At 39.4% G+C, this 23,115-nt stretch overlaps 1 protein-coding gene and 1 long non-coding RNA gene across 2 annotated transcripts in view; one reads left to right on the top strand and one right to left on the bottom strand.

Annotated features, from left to right (window-relative positions):
* The window catches only part of LOC111815589, a 13,313-nt gene extending 6,756 nt beyond the window's left edge, over positions 1 to 6,557 (top strand). The window contains exon 3 of the long non-coding RNA XR_002820267.1: positions 6,442 to 6,557. This is a non-coding gene — a long non-coding RNA (uncharacterized LOC111815589). The remainder of the gene's footprint in view (positions 1 to 6,441) is intronic.
* The window catches only part of Efl1 (elongation factor like GTPase 1), a 150,699-nt gene that overhangs the window by 43,053 nt on the left and 84,531 nt on the right, over positions 1 to 23,115 (bottom strand).

Genomic DNA, 23,115 nt, shown 5'->3' with positions numbered 1-23,115 from the left:
AAAAAAAATCCTTTTTTCTAGCTGTCTGAAATATAAAGTACATATTGTGATCTACAGTCACCTTACTGTGCAATACCATACTAGAATTACTCGCTCCTTCCTAACTGTAACTCAGTATCATTCTCCTTACAGCATTTTAAAAACTCAGTCATAGTACTGCTGAGTATGTATTTATTTATTCTGAATAAACGTAATGCCTAAGGAGCAAAGCGCCAATATGATAATACTAAATAATTTTTAAGCAAATGGTCAAGTCAATTCAAGCCAATACTTTTTCCAGTGCATGCCATTACTTCTACTGAGAAGCAGCAAATTTTAGAACTATGCTGGTTACTGTAGACTAAATTATAAACAACATTCACATTTCTTTCTCAATGAGTAGACCAATGAAGTAAGAATCAGATCTTCAGGTAGACTTCTTGGTATTAATACCAGCTGAAATATTAATGAGATTTTATTGTAATTAAGGGTTTTAATTTTATTATACTACAAAAACACTGTTGGTTAATGTTAGTATTTATAACAATGGAAACCCTTATCATGAACAAAGAGATCTATACTAAAGGACTGAATTTAAAGTGAAAATAACTAAAGTTGTGGGCCCAAAATTGGTACAGCCACTCTTGTTACCCTCTGGTATTATGACAGGTCCAATACACTTCCTATGTCCAACAACAGAAGTCTGGCTAGTAGATATCTCTATCAAAACAGTATTATAGTCACTGATTAAACTGAATGTTGAAGACAGTCTACTTAGCAATAAGTAAATATAAAGTTCTATATAAATAGGATTGCATAAAAATAAAGAATGGCTGAAATAGCTGTGATCTTTTTAAAATTAAAAAAAAAAACTGCAATTTTTACCATGAAAAGTATTTTAATAGATCCAAGCTACAAGGACTTCTGAATTTTTTAGGAGTTTCCATTAATGAAATCAAATGAATATCAACCACATAAAAGCACACTGGTGAAGGTGACAGCACAGTGCAGTGCCAGTTCCAAGCCAAGTGCACACCCACACTGGGAAAACAGCCCATCCTCCCTCGCACCTCACTTTCTCACAAAACCCACTGCAGTTGATAAGGAAAACAAAATCCTTATAGAAGGGCAACCCAGGACATCTCTGACTGTGGAGTAAGAAAATATTTCTTCAACAAGTCACACAAGGCACTAATAACAACAACAAAAACCCTAAAAAATCCTAAGTTTTAGTTAAAATTAGGACTTCTAGTCATCAAAAGACATCATTAGAAAGTAAAAAGATAAATCAGAATAGAAAAAAGCCTTTGATACACATATCCATGATATATTATGTGCACCCAACCATGGACTTTTACGCAGGACACATAAGGAATGTCTAGAAATTAGAATCCAGGAAGGTAGAGAATATTCTTAAGAGGTGAGAAAGGACTAAATAGGCTTTTCACAAACATGTATGAATCAATGGTCAAAAAACAAATGAAAAGGAGCTTAACTTTACTAGTCTTTAGGAGAACCCATACTGGATATTACTCCATACACACACGAATGGCTCAAGCAAAAATGGAAACAAAAATAAGAGTGGGTAAAAACATAAGCAAGTGGAAGCATCAGACACCAAGGTAGAAACACAACTTAGTACATTCCACTGAGCTTGAGTGTGTACCTATGCTATGGCTCAGCAATTTCTCTTCCAACAGAAATTTTTATGCAAGTTCATCCAAGGATGTATAAGAATATTCATAGCAACAATATTCGTAACAGCTAAAATGGAATTTATGTAAATATCCACTGACAGATGAGGTGATGATTAAATCTTGGTAGTAGTATAATCAAAATGAACAAATTGCAACCATACACAATGATATGAATGAGTCTCGTAACTGAATATTGTATAAAATAAGTCAACACTGAGTACCTTCCATACGATTCAATCTATACAGAACTTCAAATCTAGGCAAGTCTAATTCATGCGGCTAGAAGTCTAGAGAGTTGTTGCCGTGAGGCTCCCAGTGCAAGGGGAAGCAGAAGGATGACGGTTCTGCTCTGCTCTGGATGGTAACTGCACTGGTGTTTGTTCAGTTAACAAAAGTTCATCAAGCTGTGCATTTCAGATTTGCGTATGTTTCTATATGCATGGTATGCACCAATGAAAGTTTACTTAAAAGTTATCTGACACAATATATACAGATATTTTAAGTGTTTCTGAGTCTTTTAGAGATGCCAATAACTGCAACTAATAAAGACAAATCCTTTTGGAGCCTTTAAAAATGAACTGGCAACAAAAGAAAGAGCACGTGGTTTGCCTGTTTCTTTTACCTCCACATCCTCCAATGACTAATAAAATGCATCTGCAAAGACCTTAAACACATTCTCTGCAACATCTCTGGCATTAGCCAAATTACTTCCTTATTCAAGCAAGACAGATACCTCCTGGCTGCGTATCTGTCCACTCGCTGGTTCTTGCCACTGTGGTTCATACAGAATTTAGGCCTTTTAAAATTCTCACTGGCAGATGATCAACAAAGTTCAGAAAAACTACTCTTTAGTTTTGGTCTTCATTTTTTGGGAAAACAAAACAATCCCAGCACACACCACATGCTTCTGTACTGCCTGCCGCCTTTACTCATATAAAGCACCTAACAAATCTCCCAAAGCACTTCCCCATCTCTGCTTGCACTCTTACCATCGACCACTGCTGAAATCTAACTGCAGGACCACCACAGTCACAACCTGAAGCTCACATCACGGGACACGCTCCTCTGGCTCTGAGAAAACCAGAGCAAATGTGTGGCAAAATAGATTGGCATGGTGACAGGAAGGTCATTTCAAATTTAAAATCTCCACAATATGTGACACGATGGCCTTATGTACATGGATCTCTGGAAAAGGACCCCCGAAATACAAGAGTATCACTTCTAATTGGCCCAAAGTGGGAGATTCACAAGATGTGAGAAGTTCCTTTACTCTGTAAGGGGCACTGGGGAATAGTTTGTCAAATAAGCATACCTATGATTTTTAACAAGCCCAGTCTCAAGTGAAACCTATTGGAAACTAACAAATCCCACTGTGACAAAAATAAAAAATGAAGATGGAACAACCTGAAGAAGCACTCATGTAATCAAAGCACTCATATAAAACATTTTCTCGCAGCTGCCCAGCTAGGCTGGCTGCTACCACAGACAGTTCCACTAACAGCTACCACCTTTTACTGACGGCTTTTTAAATTCCACCTGTGAAAAGTGCTCTTTGGCTGATCTGGGAAGCCTGAGGCTGTTTCTCAGGAACCCAGGAGTTCACACTTGCCACAAGCATTCAGACTGTAGCACTGTCAGGGCAGCCAACTCCACAGGGTCTTAGAAGCAGATCTGGCTGTTGACTACCCATCATGGCTGGTTCCTTCTTCCTGTGAAGGTGCCTCACTTACCTTCACAGGTCTGTCCTACCAAGGGGCTGACCTCCTCTGCACTCCACAAGATAATGTGAAACCAGTCCCTGGTACTTAATGTGGCACTACTGCTCTCCATGAAGACAGGGGCTGGTCATATATGGCTTGGGTGGCAGAAGAGGAAGCTGACCACTGAGTACACATATACTGTGGCAAGAGCCCTTGGGGAGATACAGTCACAAAAGCTGCCTGGTTTCCAGACCCAGCACCATACCAGGTAAACAAAATCTCTACAACAGTCTGCTTTCCTTAAGAGATCTCTATAGCTTTGCTAAACATTTTTTAGTTAGCAAAACAACACTGTTCCAGACTTAAGGGCAGAATCACAAAATGTTAACTCCAACAAACCCTCGGAGAGTATGGAGGTGAGTGCACAAAGCTGACCCTGACCTTGGAGCTCCCACGGTCTGGGAGAACCCCAGCTTCCAGTTCCCACCTCCCACCCTCCTAGCCTAGGGTTGTGCTTTGGGCCGTGTTTCCTTTCCCAGTTAAGAAGGTCACCTTTTCAAAGGTCAAGAAATAGTCATAAAACTTCCACTCCTTTCCACGGCCATGGAATCTCATCCACATGTCTAAAGGAAATGTAATAGTGGTCTTCTGGCTGATACAGGCAGAAGTGGTAGGAACAGAAGCACAGCTGGTAGCCCATAGAGATGGGGTGCAGTAGGGTGGGGGAAGAGGCAGCATTCATTCCTAAAGACCTGATTGATGTTCATGTCTAGAATCAGCTCCAAACAAGGGTGAACAGCTGCGCATGTAATCTTCAGGTGCCTCCTCTACAAATACCTCCATACAGGTGACACTAGAACCCCCACGGACAAACAAAGGATGAGCAGCCAGGAGGGAGCTCACTGCACGTCCTCGCAGCTCCCACTCTGCTGGCAGCACAGAGACTCTTGGGCCTCCACTCTACGGCCATCAGGCTGCACTGCTTTTATTCTCTCGTCTCCCCTAGGCCTGCTCCTCCCAATGGCCTTACTGCATCTCCTCACCCCAGCACCAGACCTTCTGTCCTGGCACCCACTGCTGAATGAACCCCTTTCTATGTGAAATGTTGACTAAAATGAAGCACAAAGTCACCCCCAAATAAAACCCTACTACTATGATAAAATATAATGACAGTCACTGGAAAACTGACATGGGAAATAATTATGACCATAGAGTGTCCAGTAGAGGACTAATTTTTTTAAAAAATGTGATATAGGCATAAAATATATTCAAAGATAAGAAAGAACATGGCAAAACTGAGTGTGATAACAGATTTTGCTAAAGGAGACATAATATTAACAAAAGTCTGATATATTTTGTTTTTTTGAAAAAAACAAGGCACAATAAAATATTATTAACAGTAAAATCTCTTCCCACTTAACAAAAGAAGCACTTGTTAGACTTTCATCTATTTGGAAAGGAGATACACATGAGCAAACATTTTTCCAAAATCAATCAGTTATCAAGAATATCAGCTAAATTATTTTTCAATTTTCTCATTTAATTTTTAATTTTTTTTTTTTTTTTTTTTTTGGTATTTTAGTACAGGGTCTCACTACGTAGATCATACTCCTAGTGATCCGCCTGTGTTCAGCCTCCCAAGTGCTGGGATTACAGGCACGTGTCACCACACCCAGTCTCAATCACCATCTCAGTGCGCCCCAAGGGGGGCCAGCACAGCACACCTGGAATCAAACCCTGGCCGCTGTATCTGCCTAAGCAGGCGCTTTAATCCGCTGAGCTATTTGGCCAGCCCTTATTTAATTTTTTAAAAAAGTTTATTACACATTTTGCAGTACATAATGATCACATTCACTGTGGGGAGCTGGTACCTGTATATAACACAACTTACTTCTTTTTACTTTCCATTTCCCTTCTCTCCTTTCCTAAAGAATACAGAATTGATAAAACGTTATTCCAAGTTCCACTGAGCTTTAAACACCTAGGGCAGTGATGGAGTACCTTTTAGAGCTTTAACGTTACAAACAGCTGGCTGTGGCAGGTATGCCATAGATTTCACCAATACAGATCTAGGGTTTTATGACCTTATCAGCAAGTTTTTTTTTTTTTTCCTTTCCATTCCTTTATGGTAATATAAAACTCTAAAATCTTTTGTTTGTTGTGAATTTAAGTGACAGTGTCAAAATGACCAGATAGAAGATAATTTGTACTTCTGCATTTTGCACATGAACTTAGAGAAATAACTTTTAAAGCCTCTACTGATCACTTATGATAAACTGTGACTATACTCAGAGATGGGAAGGAAAAGGCACCACTTATCTGATCTAGAACAGATTTACTGTCCTCAGCGACAATAGTGAAAAGCACAATTAATCATGAGAAGCAGCACTCTAGAACTGTAGGAAGGCTGACAGTCTCTTTTAGAACAACTTGCCTATAATGTGGAATCTTTCACCATCTCCCTAAGACAAAAGGGCCAAGGCACCCATTTCTCTGATGAAGAGCACAAATTCTAATATAGTTATACATGAATTCACTCATTCATTATAATCTCTCCTGCAGAACAAGTCTTCTGGCAGCAAATGAATATGCCAGCGCTTCCACCCCTCAGGCTCTTCCTGGCTTTATTGTGTTCGGTTCACTTCACATTCCTTGTAACACTGCTGCCTCTAGTTTTATGCTCTGGAATAAAACAAGTCTTTAAGTATTTAAAAGCTAGCTATTCTACCATTTCCAACATTTTTCTTTGCATAAAACTTTTAAAAATTTTCCAGTTCCCTCCATGAGTATAAATTTAATAGCATAAAGTAATGCAGTTAGAAATTTTAAAAAATCTTACATAGCTACATTTCTAGGTAGCTATTTGCGTAAAAGGTCTTCAGTTTGTGGCTGACAATAGATTTGTTGTAAGTGAACAGTTGGGGCAGCTGCTAACTCAGGTTATCTTTCATGAAGCAGAGTAAGGAGTCTTGACAATGGTCAGCCACATCTGAAATATTACTCTATTAGGATGGACAAGTTTGGCAGAAGAGTCAGGTAAGCTGCTTATAAATCTTATTTTACAGGTCTGAAGAACACAGAGCCAAAACATAGTCTGAAGTCAGGTTCAATCACCAGAGCAGTCAGCCAGTGAAAGCAACAGCAGACAAACAACAGGGAAGGAGAATGCCATCCAACTTCACCCAGCTTCATGCCAAGGTCAGAGTGGCCCAGGCACCAAGAGGAAAGAAAACAAAGAGGTCTGCAGGTGACAAAGAATAGAGAGAAGAAAAGGGAACTCAGAGGCAACAGCTCACTTATCCCAAGGTTATGTGGGAGGGAGACAGCAAAACTAAGCCAGGACTTGTCCAGAGAATTTTACTATGGAAGCCCACTGGCTACATATTAAGTAGCAAAATGTATTATTTTCTCAAATGTGGTAGAAAGAACAGCTGATAGCCATATTTTTCAGTAATTCTGTCCTTCATGTAAGCTTTGTGCTCTTTAGTAACTCAAAGCATTTTCCAGGGTACATCTGCCTAACTCTTCAAACACACAGGACAGAAATAAACTCGGTTGTGAAATATGACTTTTATCAGGCAGCTTGCTCTCTCGTTTCCCCGGGAAGTTAATCTCATTCCTGGGGGAAAACACTTGCTCCTTAGATGGCAGTGTCACGACACCACTTTGGGTACCTTCATTATTAATAGTTGCTGTCTCATTCATCCCTGCTGTACGGAATATGTCACATCCTGTGGCACAGGGTGGGTCACAGGCAGCTGAGAACAGGTTAGGCGGGAACTTGTGCCACCAGTCCTGAATCTGATGGAGTTGGAAGATAATGTAATAACAAAGGTTCCAAGGATGGTCTGGCAGAGTGTATTTGTAGCTCAGAGCTGCTAAGTGTTTAGCCATTTTGAATATTACCACTGGGTTTACAATAGGGCCCCTGTTCTCTATGAATAGGGTCGATTGGCAGCTGGCTAAATTTCTTAGGGAGTTAATGAAGCCAACATGAAAACAAAACCAAGCCCAGGATTCCCTATAAAATAAAAACCACTGTGAAGTCTACTGAGGACAACTGTGCCAGGTTCTCTTAACAGTCCTAGAGCAGAACATCTGAGTTAGAAGGCTTAGCTGTCAGGGTGGCTGGAGATGCCCCTACCCTTTGCTTACAGTACACTTCCTATGGGGCTAGGGCACCAGAGACCTCAGAGGCAAGTGGAGATGTGAAATGGCCTACAGCAGCAAGTGAGAAAAGTGACCTAGACTATCATAATCAACAGCTCAGAATCACTTTCCATGGAAATATCTCACCACCTTTTCAGACTGTTAGGAAAATCACTATCATACAGATCTAGCTTGGCAATGCCTGACTGCTGTATTACAATGCAAAAGATATATAGTTGAGACTGGCAGGAGCCTAAACAGTAAACTCCATCTGGGGGTTGGGAGCCACGGGAGTCCAGGGGAGCTGATGGCAGGGTGAAACCATGCTTCGCTTCACGGCAACCTCTATGTGACCCAGGAGACAGAAGCAGCTTCAGGGAGTTACTCTAACAATGAGAAAGGCAGAACCTGGCAATCAGGCTGACTTGTTCAGTTTACTGTTGGAAATGAGGGTTAATTAAGTGAGTTTCCTTCTGAGAAAGAGGCAGATTCCCATAAGTCCCACTTTAGAACCTCATACTAGGACCAGCCCACAAAACAGGGTCCATACTTCAAGGCAGAGTAAACAGGAGACCCAGCCACATTGGTGCACAGACCTTGGGGACTCCTCATGCCCAACCAAACTGTTTCTCCAGCACTTAATTTATTTCTACTAATTCTCAATGTATTTTCCCCTTCCCTCAATAAGAAACTAATCTGCTGCACTGATCTTTTTAAACATATCTGCTATTTATCTATTAATTCTCCTGCATTTTGTTAAAATTTTAACTTTTGCTTTTAATTTATTAACATCTTACTTTTTTTTTTTTTAAACATCTTTGTGGAGAGTTGTTCTTTCTCCAATTTCACCAGAGGAATGAATGGTTAACTTTCCCCCTCATTAAATAATAAAAGCAAAGGCATGTTTTTCATACTTACAGTTCTGGACCCAGATTTACATGGTCAAGGCTTTGCTATGCAGAATTCTTACCTAGGTTAGTCTTTAAATCCACATAGGCATCCTCCTTACCACTTGTAGTTAATAACCGTACAATGTAGGGTATGAAGCCAGATGGTAACAGGGAAAAAGGTCATTAATAAAATAAAAATATTCTAGCCTAGATGTATAGCTCACTAGCAACACACTATTCAACTATATCATAGACACTTATACATACCTCTTTAACTATACAAAAAGGCATAGGAGAAGCCAGGAAGATGGCTCAGTAGAATAAGCGCTTCCCTGGCAAGCACAAAGGCCTGAGTTCAATCCCTGGTTCCACCAAAAAGAAAAAACAAAACAAAACAAAACAAAACAAAAAAAAAACAAGGCATAGGAATGGCTTCTCTAGCCACTCAGCACTTGTTTCCAAATACTGGGTGTTTCAGGTTCGCCATGCTTTGCTACTGCCAGAAGTACCAGGCAGTTATTTTTTTAAATCCTTTTAAAGTATTACCTTTAATTTTAACAGGATTAACTCCATCACAAATTCCTGTGATCTGATCCTCAGTGGTACCTAAGTTTAACAAGTGGTTTACACAATCCTGCCCATTTAACAACCAGCTCTTGTGTGCTGATAGTATGCCTACCTCAGGCACTGCAGGGCCGCAGATGCCTCTCCAGATCTAGCTCTTGTTTTGCTTGGGGGATGCTGCTCATGAGACTCTGGATGTGCTGGACTCCATGTCTCCGGACTACTGCCTTTACAGTACTCGGGTCCTCCTTACCACTGAGGCCGGCTTTCTCCAAATCATAGGCCCCTGCAACTAAAAGCTCAAGTGCTGCACAGGGAGTCACCAGTCACTGAACAGGCCCCGTCACAGCACAGACATCCCAACTCAGACTTAAATCTAGCTGGGCCAAATGAACCACCTGGTGTGACTCTCACACAGTGAGGAGATGTAACTGAGCACATCAAGCCATGCTAGCGTGACATGGTACCCCTTGCGACACTTGCAATATTAAAGGAGACAGCAGAGTGCGCTAAGTACATGAACCAGTAACACAGTGATTGGTTACCACTATCAAGTGTTATGCACCATACATAACCAGCTGTGCTATGCTTTTATACGACTAGCAACACATGGGATCACTCAGAACATCACCACAGACGTAAGAGCAATGAGTGGTGCTACGATGTCAGGGTGGCTATGACGTCAGTAGGCCATAGTGACTTTCACTTATTATAATCTATGGAATCACTGACACAAATGTCACCCAGAGCCACCTGACTGCAGGTCCAATGAGCCAGGTGATATTACGCGGGAGCACTGTATACTGTGCAGCTTCAGCCTGCAGTGATTTTAGGCTGATTTCTAGAGGGATGCTGTTTACTATTTCCTGGAACTGAAATCACATACCTTGGCCACTTTACCTCTTACATAAGCAATTTTTGATCTGCTTTTAAGAGTGGTCACACAGATGGTATCTATTATATTTCACCTTATGAAGGAAGTAGCATTGGAACTACTGCAGTGTTTTTCCTTTTTCTTTGTTTTTTATACCCAGAATTAAACTCAGGATCTTGCACTTGCCAGGCAGGCACTTATGCTGCTGAGTTATCTCCCCAGCCCCACTTTTTTATAGAGCATTTTTGTTCTCTTTGTTTATTTTGATTATCTTCTCTGATTTTAATAAATTCAATGTCCTCCTGATTATATTTTGAATATTAACTCACTTTCCTAAGTTTTCTCTTGTTTTGTAAAAGAAGGGTTTCAAACAAGTCTAGCTGCTTTTGGGGAAACTAGTATTAGTCTTTTGAAATGTGGAATTTTTTAATGTGTCTTGTCTGTATTCCAAACAAGGACATGTCCATGTTTGTTTTCTGAGTGGTGAAGGATTCTGCTCCATAACAAGTGTCTGCTCAAATCTTGCATCTCCAAAAATAAAAGCGAAAGGATCAGGTATGGTGGTGCACAGCTATAAACCTGGCTACTGGGGAGGCAGAGGCAGAAGGATAACAAGTGGGAAGCCAGGCTGGACAACTGAACAAGACCCTCTCTCAAAAAAAGCTTGAGGTACAGCTCAGTGGTAGAGTGAGGCCCTAGATTCTAGTTCCATGATGAATAGAAAAGAGATGGATATTTTAATCTAACTGCATTTTTTTATACCTAATTTTGGTGATATGTAATACACGCGATATAAGGGTTAACAAGTAAAATCATGGTACAGAGTTTTCTTTTTTGTATCATGTTTTTTTCTATTTCTTCAATAATAAAAGCAAAAACAGCTCTTTAATAGGCATATTATACACATATGTATTTTGCACTACACAGAAACAGATATATGTATATATAATCAAATGTGTATGAGCACATTCATTGTCTTTCACATCTTTGGTATACTCAAGCAGTAGATGGGTATAGAGATGCTTGCCTATAAAACCAGTCACTCAGAAAGCTGATAGGATCATCACAAGTTTGAGCCTAGCATGGACAACTTAGTGAAACCTTGTCTCAAAATAAAAAGTTTAGAAGCACAGGATCTGGGGTGATAGCTCAGTGGTAGAGCATTTGTTTAAGATATGTAAGATCCTGGGTTCAATCCCCAGCACCACTTAGAAAAGGGATAAATAGGACAAAACAAAAAGAGGAAAAGAGAAAGAAAAAGGATGTGAGGGAGAAGCAGGCTTTCTGACCTGAAAATTGTTTAAAATTCACTTGGTTCATCTCATGTACTTACAGAAACTGAACATTCTTCACCCCATTCTTTTTCTTCAGCTACTTTTATAAAATTCCCCATATGTATTATACATTATCCACAATGCTGTAAGTTACATACTTTTATCATAAAATAGGAGAAAAAAGCAACAAACCTCAAAAAATCTACAGTTGCTAATTTCTAAGATTACTTTAAGCAATTTTTTTTTTTTTTTTACAGAAAAGAAAGTTTAAGGTTTCACCATTCAGATACAGCCAATGTAAAACACCTGGACACAATTCTGAAGTTTTCAAACTTTTATTTTAATAGCTATTGCTTCCAACTTAACCATTACTGGCCTCTGAACTACAGAAGCTAACAAGCAGATTGGACAGATCAAATACTATGGATAAAAGCAATCTGAAAAGCACAAAGTGCAATGAAAATATAAGGTGGTAGAATTAAAAATGGCTTTGAACATGAAATTCCCACTCATTTATTCCAGTGTTTGGATGGGGGCAGGAAGAAGGGAGGCTTTAATCCAGCTCTGTTTCAGCATTTTACCAAGATCACTTCAGGCTAGTCAACCTTAAGTTATATTTGTCCACACAGGATTAGAAATGTGCTGAGGTTTCAAAAAAGGCCCTCACACTCAGTTTCTTAGAGAACACGTGGAAACTATGTGATCAAACTTGAAAGTAAGTTTTCAAGAGTTATCTGTGGTCTTTCCAACAAAAAAAGAACTTTGTATTTATGGCTGAGTTAAAATCTCCAGTTGTAATTAAGTGATAAAGTAATGAGAACATTGGGAATGGAATATAAATCATGAGAAATGGTAGTCTATAAAACACATATAAACTTAATGATATTTACAGTACTATTCTCAGAGATCAGATATAGCCAGGAACAGGGAAGAGGAGGATTGTTAGAATTCAATGAAATTCAGGACACAGACTAGCTCCTCCACCCCAATGCAATCTAAGCCCCTCCTTCCTGGGATAAACTTCCACTCTAAGAAAGCCATAATCCAAAGTATTTATTGAGCACTTACTTTGTTCAAGGGATATTGCTAGACACTGAGACACAGACATTAGATACTTGTATCTAATGAGAAAAATATATATATATATATCCTGTTTTTATTTATATATATATATATATATATATATATATATATATATATTTATCTGTTGAGGCAAAGGTTGGGCGTGCTGCATACAAAAGTAAACAGATGAATCTTTAGCAATGATAAAAAAAGTAGAATTCCTCACAGATAAGCAATTATTAGTAACCATGGTGGTCATATTTTATTGCTTCAGGCTTTAATAATAAGTGCTTTACCACTAAGAAGAACATATACAGTGTATTATTTGTTGAAACTGTACTTCCGATTTGATTTGAAACTGTCTCATTGCTATCTGTTTATCAATAAAACTTTGAAAAAAAATAAGTGCTTTAATAGAACTTCATTTGGGTTTCACAACATCCGGGGCTGGGAAACCCTCGGGTACTGATAAATGGTTTAGCACCAGGAATGAATGTGAAAGTGTCAAAAGAGAAAGAAAGCAGCCCATGGCAGAGCTCATCCACACTCAGCGCAGAGGGCCTCTGAACACTGTGTGAGCAAGCGTTCAGTACACAGCTGCTGAGCTAAACCAATTCACAATACATCCAGCAACACTTGTGTAAAAGGAAGTGGGGAAAGTACCTGTGCACATGTAAGGAAAATCTTGGGAAGGATACAGAAGTGGCAGCAGAGAACAAGCAACTTCATTTTACTTTGACATTTTTATTAGTGTCTGGGTTTTTATAATAAGTTGGTATTATTTGTTAAAATGAAATGAGCAAAAATGTACCAGCTAAATTCGTTAATAAAAAAAAAATGGTAACTACTCCTAAAATTAGAAAAAAAAAATCAAATTATGTAATTTATAAAGGGACAAGAAAAAACCACCTTGGGATTAAGCTATGGTTTGTGACTACTGGATCATAAAAATGGACCAGTGGATTAATGATTAATTATACTTAACAGAGACCTTGGTGAAAAAATACATTTGGATTCAACTGATATTTACTGAGCATTATTGGGTGCTAGATACAGTGCTAAGCAGTTACGAGCAACTCAGGATCTAGAGTGTTTGTATTCATTTTCTCCAGTTTTCCTTCTGTATACTCGTATCCTCTTCCAACTTTGCAGAGAAGCAACCCTTAGACTTCAAACACAAAGTTGAAGATAACTATACATCTCAATTATCCAGATGTTTACTCACAAGAATCTGTAGCATTATTACATTTAACAGAGCTAACTTGTCCTTATCCCTAAACTCAGAGGCACTTAGCTAGAAGAGAAAAACTTGGCAAAGTAAAAAAGACACATTTTATTAGGCATTGTTAATAGCCTATCAGAGCACAGAGCACACTCAAATCCTAAAAAGGTCATTCTTTATTTTCTTGGCTTCTAACTCAGAATGTTACTGAATACACCTGGCTTTGCCTACTTCAAGTTAAAACAAACCCATTCTTTACAAATGTATATAACTCAATCATCTGAATATGCTCATAAAAATCTTCGACTTCAAGAATTCTATGCATGCCCTTCCCACTACTGTCCCATTTGGTCTGTTCGAACCCACCTGGGGCCCTCTTCTAGCTGCAGGACAGGGCTAGCACCAGCACTGCTGTGGCCATGCAGCCAAGCCAGGCTGCTGTCTCTGTGGGTACTTGAAGCTCCTTTGCCTTCTGACTCAGTCGCAGTGGAATCTTACAGAAAGAACTTTAACTTACTCAGTTTACTGAAAACCCATCTGGGAAAACTTACTTCACAAGACAAGAGAACTGGAACTCAGGACACAGACTAGATCCTCGCCCCCAACGCAATCTAAGCCCCTCCTCCCTGGGATAAACTTCCATTCTGAGAAAGCCACAATCCATTCCATAACTATTTATTGAGCACTTACTTTGTTCAAGGGCTATTACTAGACACTGAGACACAAAAATGAATTCAATGTCAGTCTCTAAGAAATTTATAGAGTCCATGGTTTAAACTGGCAGGAGATACAGGGTAGCACTTTATTGTTGACTTATATTTTAAGAACAATTTTAAATATGTAAAAGCCAGCTATTAATTAATAGACATGAAATATTATGTGGCTTCCACATTAAACCATTTAAAATTACGGCAGAGTGTGGTTAAAAAAACAAGTACCAGAAGCATTAAAATCAAACCATAAATTAAGGACAAAATACAACAGTCACAACAAAAGTGACTACAAAGAAATCATCATCCAACCTAGGTTTTTCCAAAGTGAAAGGCCACTGTTAGTGAACTTCAAGACTACAGGTACACACCAGGATATCCTGAGTAACCCAGGCGGGGATAGCTCCCTAGTTAGAAAAATAAAAACCTCACTTTTGAGGGATAAAGTGGTGAGTTCAAATGTTCAGCTCCTCTTTCATTCCACTTTTCCACATCCTGTTTTCAGAATCCAAAAATCAATAAGGTGTACTGGAGAACAGAGAAAATAAAATAGGATAGATGCAAAAGTTTAAGATATACACAAAAGACAAAGCTACAAACATATTTTAAAATAAATGTAAATTTGGTAATGCCTTTGTGAGTTTTAGAAATATTTTTGTATCATTAGTGTTCATTACCAATTAACTTAAATTACTACAATTATACTAATAAGCTGTCATCTTCTACATGCTTCGAGATTTAAGGACAAGTATTATATTGTCACATAAATTTAATAAATCTGATTTTAGTTACAAACATGTCTAACTGCAGAATTGTTTTTCAAATTTATTATGCACCCCCACAAAAATCCTGTAGCTATGTTAGAACTATACAGAAATTAGATTTAAATGGGCCAAACTCAAATCCAGCAAACACTACAGTTATTCTAACAATATTTTTAGAAGTCTGTGTTCAATCACATTATACTACCTGCAACTGTAAGATCTCACACTGTGAAAGGTACTCCGTTATCTCATGTCTGTGCAGATTAACATATCTACATATGAAAGACACACACATCCACATGGATACACCACACATAGGTTGGCTGCCTCTATATCTCTATATTATTGTGGCCTATTGGAGAGAACTTAATTGTTGGTGAACATGCTGAATATCAGAAAGACAAAAAGATACAAACCAGAAATATATGCTGGAAATTCAAGCTTGCCAATAAACTGGACCCCCAGTCTATCTTTCTAACTTGTTATACCTTAACTTTCCCACACAGTGTATAACCCAAGGCAGCAGATGAATGACAAATGGTAAGAGTATCTCCTACTGTCCTGAAGATGCAAAGAAGCACTGGGGTGGGCAGCACCTAGTCATTCCTGCTGCACATGCATCCTTGTGATAGGTACTGTGTATACCCAGCCCGAGTCAGAGAACCGTGTGCCCCAAGAACCACGATCCTGGCCCCTGGAGCTCATGGACACCAGTGGAGAACATAAACAACAGGAAGGAACATTCTGAGAGGAATGTACTAGAAAACATGTGAAGAATGCAGAGGAAGGCAAAATCAGATATGACTGTGTAGAGCTGTCATGGAGGCTTCAGAGAGATATGACCTGAATCCAAGTCTACCAGGCAGAAAAGAGAAAAGGGCACCTGGGACCAGACAGCTTTGCTAAGCAGAGGTGCAGGCACTAAGATGTCCTCAGGAGGCATGGGATGTGAGCAAGGGGTTGGAAGCTGGAGGAGGCACAGCAAAGGGGCTCCACCCTACAAGGGCAAAACTTACAAACTGTCAGCTTCTCTTTCTTCCCAGGAACAGTCCTTTTTGCCCTGTCCAGTTCACGGGCTTTTTCCCCTTTAAAGAAGTCTTTCCTACATCCACTACCAGCTGCTCCAGCCTAGCTGAGAAGGGACTCGACCAGAAGAAATATGCAAAACATGGGTGCTTGAAGCAGAATATCAAACACTGCATTTTCACTTTTTAAATCACAGTGAGAATAAGCAACAGAGCTATTTAAAATAATTTCAGCAACACAAATGCACAGAAAACAAAATCACAGCTAATAAAGGATGGCTGGGGTAGTGTAATTTGTTGGGCAAAACTCTACTTTTTCATCTGCAAAATTATGATTATGTATTTATCACTGAAGTTTGTTGTGAACTTTAAAGTAAAAAAAAAAAAAAGACTTCCTTAACACCTAGCATGTAACAGGTGTTAGATAAATGTTAGTTGAATCTAGCTTGATGTATCTTTCAATTCCATTAATAGATGTAATGATCCTAATAGCATTATTTAATGACAGGTATGCAAATATAATGAAAATATGAATTATCCTAAAAATGAAAACTTACTATAGTCATTTTAGAAAAACTGAAGGCTACAGCTTTGATGAAAAACAACCATTATACAATAAACCTACTAATTGCTGTTTCTGGTGCGATCAAAAGAAAATATTCTTCCACCCTACGCTTAGCCCCAGGGGGTAGAGAATTTACCTTTGATTTTCAAAGCATATCTGATTTCTTCCAGACATTAGAGTCATGTAATGAAACAAATTTAGATACAACAGTGAAGGAATAACAATTTTTATTTCAATTCTGCACATGAATCAATATATCCAAATCCTTTGAAATATGATCATTAACACAATTATGTACTGAATTGCTGTAAATTTTTTAAAAAACAGTTGTCTAGGAAACATAAAACTACTGACATGACAATGGTGTGTAACTGCACAGAGATTGGGGTATTAGTGATATCTTATGTTCTGTTTCATTGCCACTAAACAGCATGTATTTCCATAATGAAGGTTTTTTCAACCAGCAACAAATGAGGGGCTATAATTCAATTTCCAAGATGAAGAGAAAACCAAAGGAAAACAAATACATATAACAGAAACGTCTTTAATATTTGGGGAGGTGGGATAAGAAAAATAAATTTAAAATCATTCTTCAGGTTCAAAATGCAACCTAAACTAATTGCAATTTTTCTGCATTAATGACTCAGTCCCCTCTAAGCCTCCAATAAAAATACCTGCCTGCTACATGTGTGGCAAGGGATGGAATTCACAGCTCCATGCCCAGGAACCCTGGATGGACTGAGAAGGCTCAGCCCTGTCAAGCCCAAGGCTGCTCAGCATTCCCCTGTCCTCTCACTAACCTAGAGAGAGTCCCAAGCCACACTTGCTGCCTGTGGAATGGGGCACAGTCCAGGGCAGCCAAAGGCCTTTGTTCCTGTTTTCAGGCAGGGTGGAAAGCTGCAGGATGCTGCCCCCATGTGTTCACATCCCTGTAGCTGCAGCCCTCGGCAGAGCTGGAACAACAGGCTGCAGCTAGCTGCTGTCTTTATCTGCCCTACCCAAGGCAGGGGCCGCATAAATGAGGGTATCACTCAGGCGTGGGGAGTGTCCAAGCTTCTAAACTGGCTCAGATTGAGGAACACAACCTCTTTAGAGACACAGCCCTAGGTAGTTGGTCCTCTGGCATTCGGACAGGATGTGCACTGCTTTTAAAAGCTCCCAGTTGTGAGAGAACTCTAGGGATGGAATTCCTACTTGTTAAATGTCACCTAAGGGAACCTGCAGACAGAGGGGAGGTAAAGAAGGTACTGAAAACAGCAAAGCAACCAAAAGGGAAGGAAGCCCAAGACACAGGCAGTGGGAAAGGCTGCGGGAGAACCAACTAAGAGAGATGGAAAAATCTTGGATCATCTGGCTCAACCTTATCTTGTACAGATTCAGAGTCAGGTCAGGAAATTCCCACGCTAGCAGCCAACTTGCAGGAGGTCCTACTGCTGGGGAAGTGTTTGCTGTTGCTCATGTCAGAGGCTGCCTTACTGGCTACTGAGTTGGCATCACAATTGTGAAGGGCCTCTGAATAAAATGGAAGCTTAAGAGACCAGTGTAAAAATTCTAATCTTGCAAGTAGTATAGAACTAAATATAGCAAGCGCAAATTAAATATATATAAGTGAATAATTAGACTATAAAGTTAAGCAACAAATCATTTTCTCAGAGCAAACAATGTTAAAATACATGTTAAAAACTGCATTTTTTCCTTCTAAAAATCAGATTAAGATCCAGCGAAAGGAAAATTTATCAAAGAATAAAAGAATGTATAACGCTTCCTCCCTTTCTCAAGTCCACCGAGAGGCAAAAATTAGGGAGAGGCTTTGCCAACACAGGAAAAGGTTTCAACCAAATGCAAACTCTTTTGACAAATGGGCCTACATTAAAGGTCACCAAGGGCTCTACAATTAATTATTTTATGCCACCAAGACAGTAGTTACTCTTTCTATAATTAAAAATAAAAGAGAGCTCGAGCTTTCCAAATAACCTAGAGTAAGAAGGTCATGGGCAGAAGCAAAGCAATCCCAGCTGGGACAGCCAGGTCTCAGGTCCACCATGAAGGCCTTCTAGGAAACTGAGAAGGGCTTCTTCCTCCAAGAGATGAGTACTAGGATAATTTTAAGTGTTAAAGTTGTTTGTGTGATAATAAAAAAGACAGAAAATGAGAACACAGTGCTGGGTTGAGGCTTCAGTCTCTTCTGGTCCTGTCACCAGAAATGGTTCAGTACCGCAAAAATGCCAGTCTTCCCAAATGACCTCACAGCTCACGTGAACTTATCTCTTGCTATAGGAACATGCGTAAGAGTATGTGTTTATGCAGGTAGAAGTCAGGAAGAACACAGATGACACCAATAAGGTCTATAGCAATGACCTCTGGGAGGAAGGCAACTAAACTAAAGTTTTCTATTGAGTTTTGAAGTAGAAAACTGTGGTCACAACTACAAATAGAATAAAATATCACATAGACCTTTAATGTACTGTAAAGGGTAAAGGGATCTCACTTTATATCAAGCATAAATGTCCATCAGTACCTCCAAATTATTAAAACTACAGTGACAAAACCAGACTCAAAATGAATTCCTGAGGTTTTAATCAAACCAGACTGGCAAATACATTGGAAGAGAGCAGAGCCCAGAAACAGCCTACAGAGCCCAGAAACATTATGGGAATTTAATAATGACAAAAGTGACAGGAAAACCATGGGGAGGAAGAGGGCTCACTGCATACATGACTTGTACCAGAACTGCAGCTACACACCCAAAAGCTACTAGTCTGAGCACTGACCAGGTCCACACTTCCCTGTTCCACACCTAGGAGAGCTGGTCAGGCATGTGAGAATCACACAGCACAAAGCATTAATACAAGAGTCTGAGGCAGAAAGAGAACTTTCAAAATAGATGAAAAGCATCATGGATCTCAGGTCTCCCTGTGTCACTTGGTTATGTACTGTCCTAAGTACCCGTTGGTTCTGAGCTTAGCCTTCACCACCCTGAGCTTAGGCAACAAGCACTTCAAAAGGCATGCAGGGGGCAACAGTGGGCTGTTGGAGCCTGGGACCATGCTTTCCTGCTGAGTGGCCTGTGGCACAAGAAAAGATTCAGGCCCCTCTGCTGCTCTAACAACCCCCCTGGTCTCTTCCAGCCCAGGTAGGGACCATCTGCCTCCTGGAACATCTGAGATAGGCTGAGGAGAAAAAGAAACAATTGGTTTCTGTATACAATCTAAGTCAAACAATTTACAATAATCATATCACCCTGCCTCTGGGAGTTAGTTTATCTTCCCACATTAAAGAGAACTACTTCCATATTCCATTTTAATGAGAAATGTTCTGACCAAGAAAAGATTCTGTTCTCATCTGCCAAAGAGCAGTATTTTTTTTTTTTTTAATGTATTTAGTTAATACAGGGTCTACAGGGTCCCACTACAGATTGGACTTGTAGTGATTCTCCTGTTTTCAACCTCCCAAGCACTAGGATTACAGGCATGTGCCACCACGTCCAGTCTCAATCAAAGCATCTCAGTGGGGCAGGGATGGAACCTGGTTGCTGTGTCTACTGAAGCAGGCACTTTAATCCACTGAGCTATCTGGCCAGCCCTTAAAGCCTAGTATTTTGATAACAAAAACAAAATCCACATATCTTCTTTATGTCCCTCAAATACTGTACATTTTAAAGAAATAAATGATGTACAGTAGGTGGCTTCTAGCTGCTCATGCTGTCTTTCACCTAAACTCAATAATCCTTTTTAACTGATTCAACACTTAGGAATACACACTGCACAGCCAAGGCCAATGAGAGAGAAAGCCACAACTTGAGCATCAACTAGTGTATCTGGTTTCTACACATATAGTTGACAAATATCTTGCAGACTAACTTCACCAAAACATCGGAAAACTCTTCCCCATAATGTTTCTGAATGGCTCATTTGAGTTTTTAAATTAGCTAAAAAGAACTGCAGCCTGACATGGTATCAAATGCCTATAATCTCAGGACTCTGAGAAGCAATTACAAATTAAACCCCAGTACGAGTAATTCAGCAAGATTCTGTCTGAAAACAAAGTAAAGTATACTCATCACAAAGACCCTGGGTCAATCCTAAATACACATACACACACAAAAATCACAGTTAAATAAACGACCTGTATTAATTGAAAAAGTATTCTTTTTTTTTTTTTTAAACCAAGATTGAACTCAGGACCTTGCGTTTTCCAGGCAGGCACTTATGCTGCTGAGCTATCTCCCCAACTGTAAAAGTATTCTTAAAATGGAAAAGTATTCTTTAATCTTAAGTGCTTTGCTTATTTTTTTCATATGTGACTTTGTGGGTTACTGATGAATGGTAATATTTCCTAAGTAAATAAATGGTCATGATTCATGTTGCTTAATCAACATTGTACGTTTGGATACTTTTTGAAAAGTTAAGCTTCTTGCTAGGCTATAAAGTGACAAAACAGCTGAGGTAGAATTTTAATCTGAAAATACTACATTCCACTTAATTCTATAGTGTTAGTGTTATGGTTTGTGTCTAGTTGTCCCCCCAAAGCTCATGCAGTCATGGGGTGAGGACTTCTAGAGTTTGTGTTAACTCATGATCCACTGGGATTATGTGTGATCCAAGGCTGGGATTATGGGTCTTAGTACTGCTGGGATTACCCATAGGTGGGTAAATACTGGGAAGTACCCATAGGTGTGAGTACTTCCCCTACCCTGGGGCAGGTAATTTGCATTACAATGTAAGGTGGGAAGAGAAGCTAGCTGCTTGACCTGCTGCTACCCCTCCCTTGCACTCTTGCTCTTTGCTGCCACCATGAAAGGTTGCTTTCTGCTCTGTGCTGCTCTGCGTTGGACCCAGCTGAGTATGGACTGAAACCTCCAGTAACTGTGAGCTAAATAAACCTTTCCTTCCTTCATTTTGAGTGTCGGGTATTTGTCCCAGCAACCAGAGAAGAGTAACTAAGACAGTTAGATATGCATTTTATATGTAATTTTTAAATACACATATTTAAGGTATTAAAATGTAAAAAGAAAAACAGGTGATAAAACTCTACTCCTCAACTGAAGAAATGCCAATATTTGTGTATTTCTCTTCAGTCACTTCCTCAAAGGAAATGAATTTGCTATTTTCCTGAGCATTTATTTTTCAATACGTATGTATCTGTTCCTGAACAACACACAGTATTTACATGTTTTAGCATTTAAATGGCCTATGACTTCTTTTAAAATGTTTTAAACTTATGAGACTGACCAAAGTTGATACATATAAATTATTCATTTTCACTCACTGTAATATTCCATTTTACTATCACATTATTATCGTTTGAATATTTTGTCAACGGACAGAAAGTCGTTTCCTTTTTTTTTTTTTTTTTTTTTCTTACTGCACATGCCTGATGCCTGCTTATTTGAGAGTAGATTCAAGACTACTGAAAAAAAAAAAAAAAAATGACACTTGCATTTGGGGATCAAACACTCTTCCAAAGAGGAATGTTAATTCACAACAGTGATTCCACACCTACCACACAGGATATTGGCAGCTGATGCACTCCCTTCACTACATCACGTCTACCATGTCTGCCATATAATATTGACAACATGTTAGATCAAAATTGAAACATACTCCTCCTTCCAACACCATTTTCCTCTAAAGCACATATTTAATCTTTTCTGAAAAGACCTATCAAATCTCTATAATTACTGCCATTACTCAAAATTCGTATTTACTGTTGCTATTCAAAAATTACCTTCCAAGGGGAACAAGAGATGGAAGAGGAAGGGGAAGAGATAAGATGTGTTATCTAAATGTGCTAACTTCCCACAAGGATATAATCATTATGTATTGCAAACAGGTATTATGAATGAATTAACAAAGGAACAAATGCACAAAACCTGGCTCTCCCCTTTTTTTTCCCCCGAAGTTTTGAGATTTTTTATATTTTTTAAAGTTTTTTATTCATTTTAATGAGACAGATAAAATAGCAATGAAAGAGGTTCAAAAACAGGTTAGTAGGACAGTTACAATAATTAATACACTGCATATTGTTGTGTTTATAGTAGTTATTCAGAGGTCATGAAATCTTGTCTAAACACTATAAGTACAAACCGTTCTTCTCACTGAACAAAGAGAAAATTGGCTCTCACCTTTCTGAGTGAGCCAGTCTAAATCCTTGATAAGACTGCATCTCCTCCAGGCACCTAACCTGAAGTCCTTTCCTATCTGCCCTCTAATTTCCTAATTAAATTTTTTTTTCTTTTTAAAAAAATTACCTTTCATAGACCCAGAGCTCAGGCCCGGTGAGTGAGTGAGACAACCCGGGGCTGCCGGATCCTGAATAGACCAGGAGCGTAGGCCCGGGGAGTGAGTGAGAATGCCCAGGGCCCGCGGATCCTCATTCGACCCAGAGTGCAGGCCCAGCACGGAACCCTTCAGCAGAACTCCCTGCAAAGAGGCTAGAGGCAAGACCCACCCAGCTGATTCAGGAGCAGAACATCTTGACAGACTGACAAAAAGGGCTCAACTCTAACGGCTGCCACAAAAAGAAGTGGAGCACAGCAGCCAGATCCCAGCAACACCCACCTGGAGGAATCTGAACTTCGTAGATCTGGACCTGGTGCTAAGGTAATAACTCTATCTAAGCTCTACACCAAAGGTCAGAA

This window comes from Octodon degus, unplaced genomic scaffold (genome assembly GCF_000260255.1).
Source record: "Octodon degus isolate 3935 unplaced genomic scaffold, OctDeg1.0 scaffold00002, whole genome shotgun sequence".
In the NCBI taxonomy this organism is placed as follows: Eukaryota; Metazoa; Chordata; class Mammalia; order Rodentia; family Octodontidae; genus Octodon; species Octodon degus.
The sequence above is the reverse complement of the archived record's forward strand: the minus strand, read 5'-3'. Positions and strand labels throughout refer to the sequence as shown.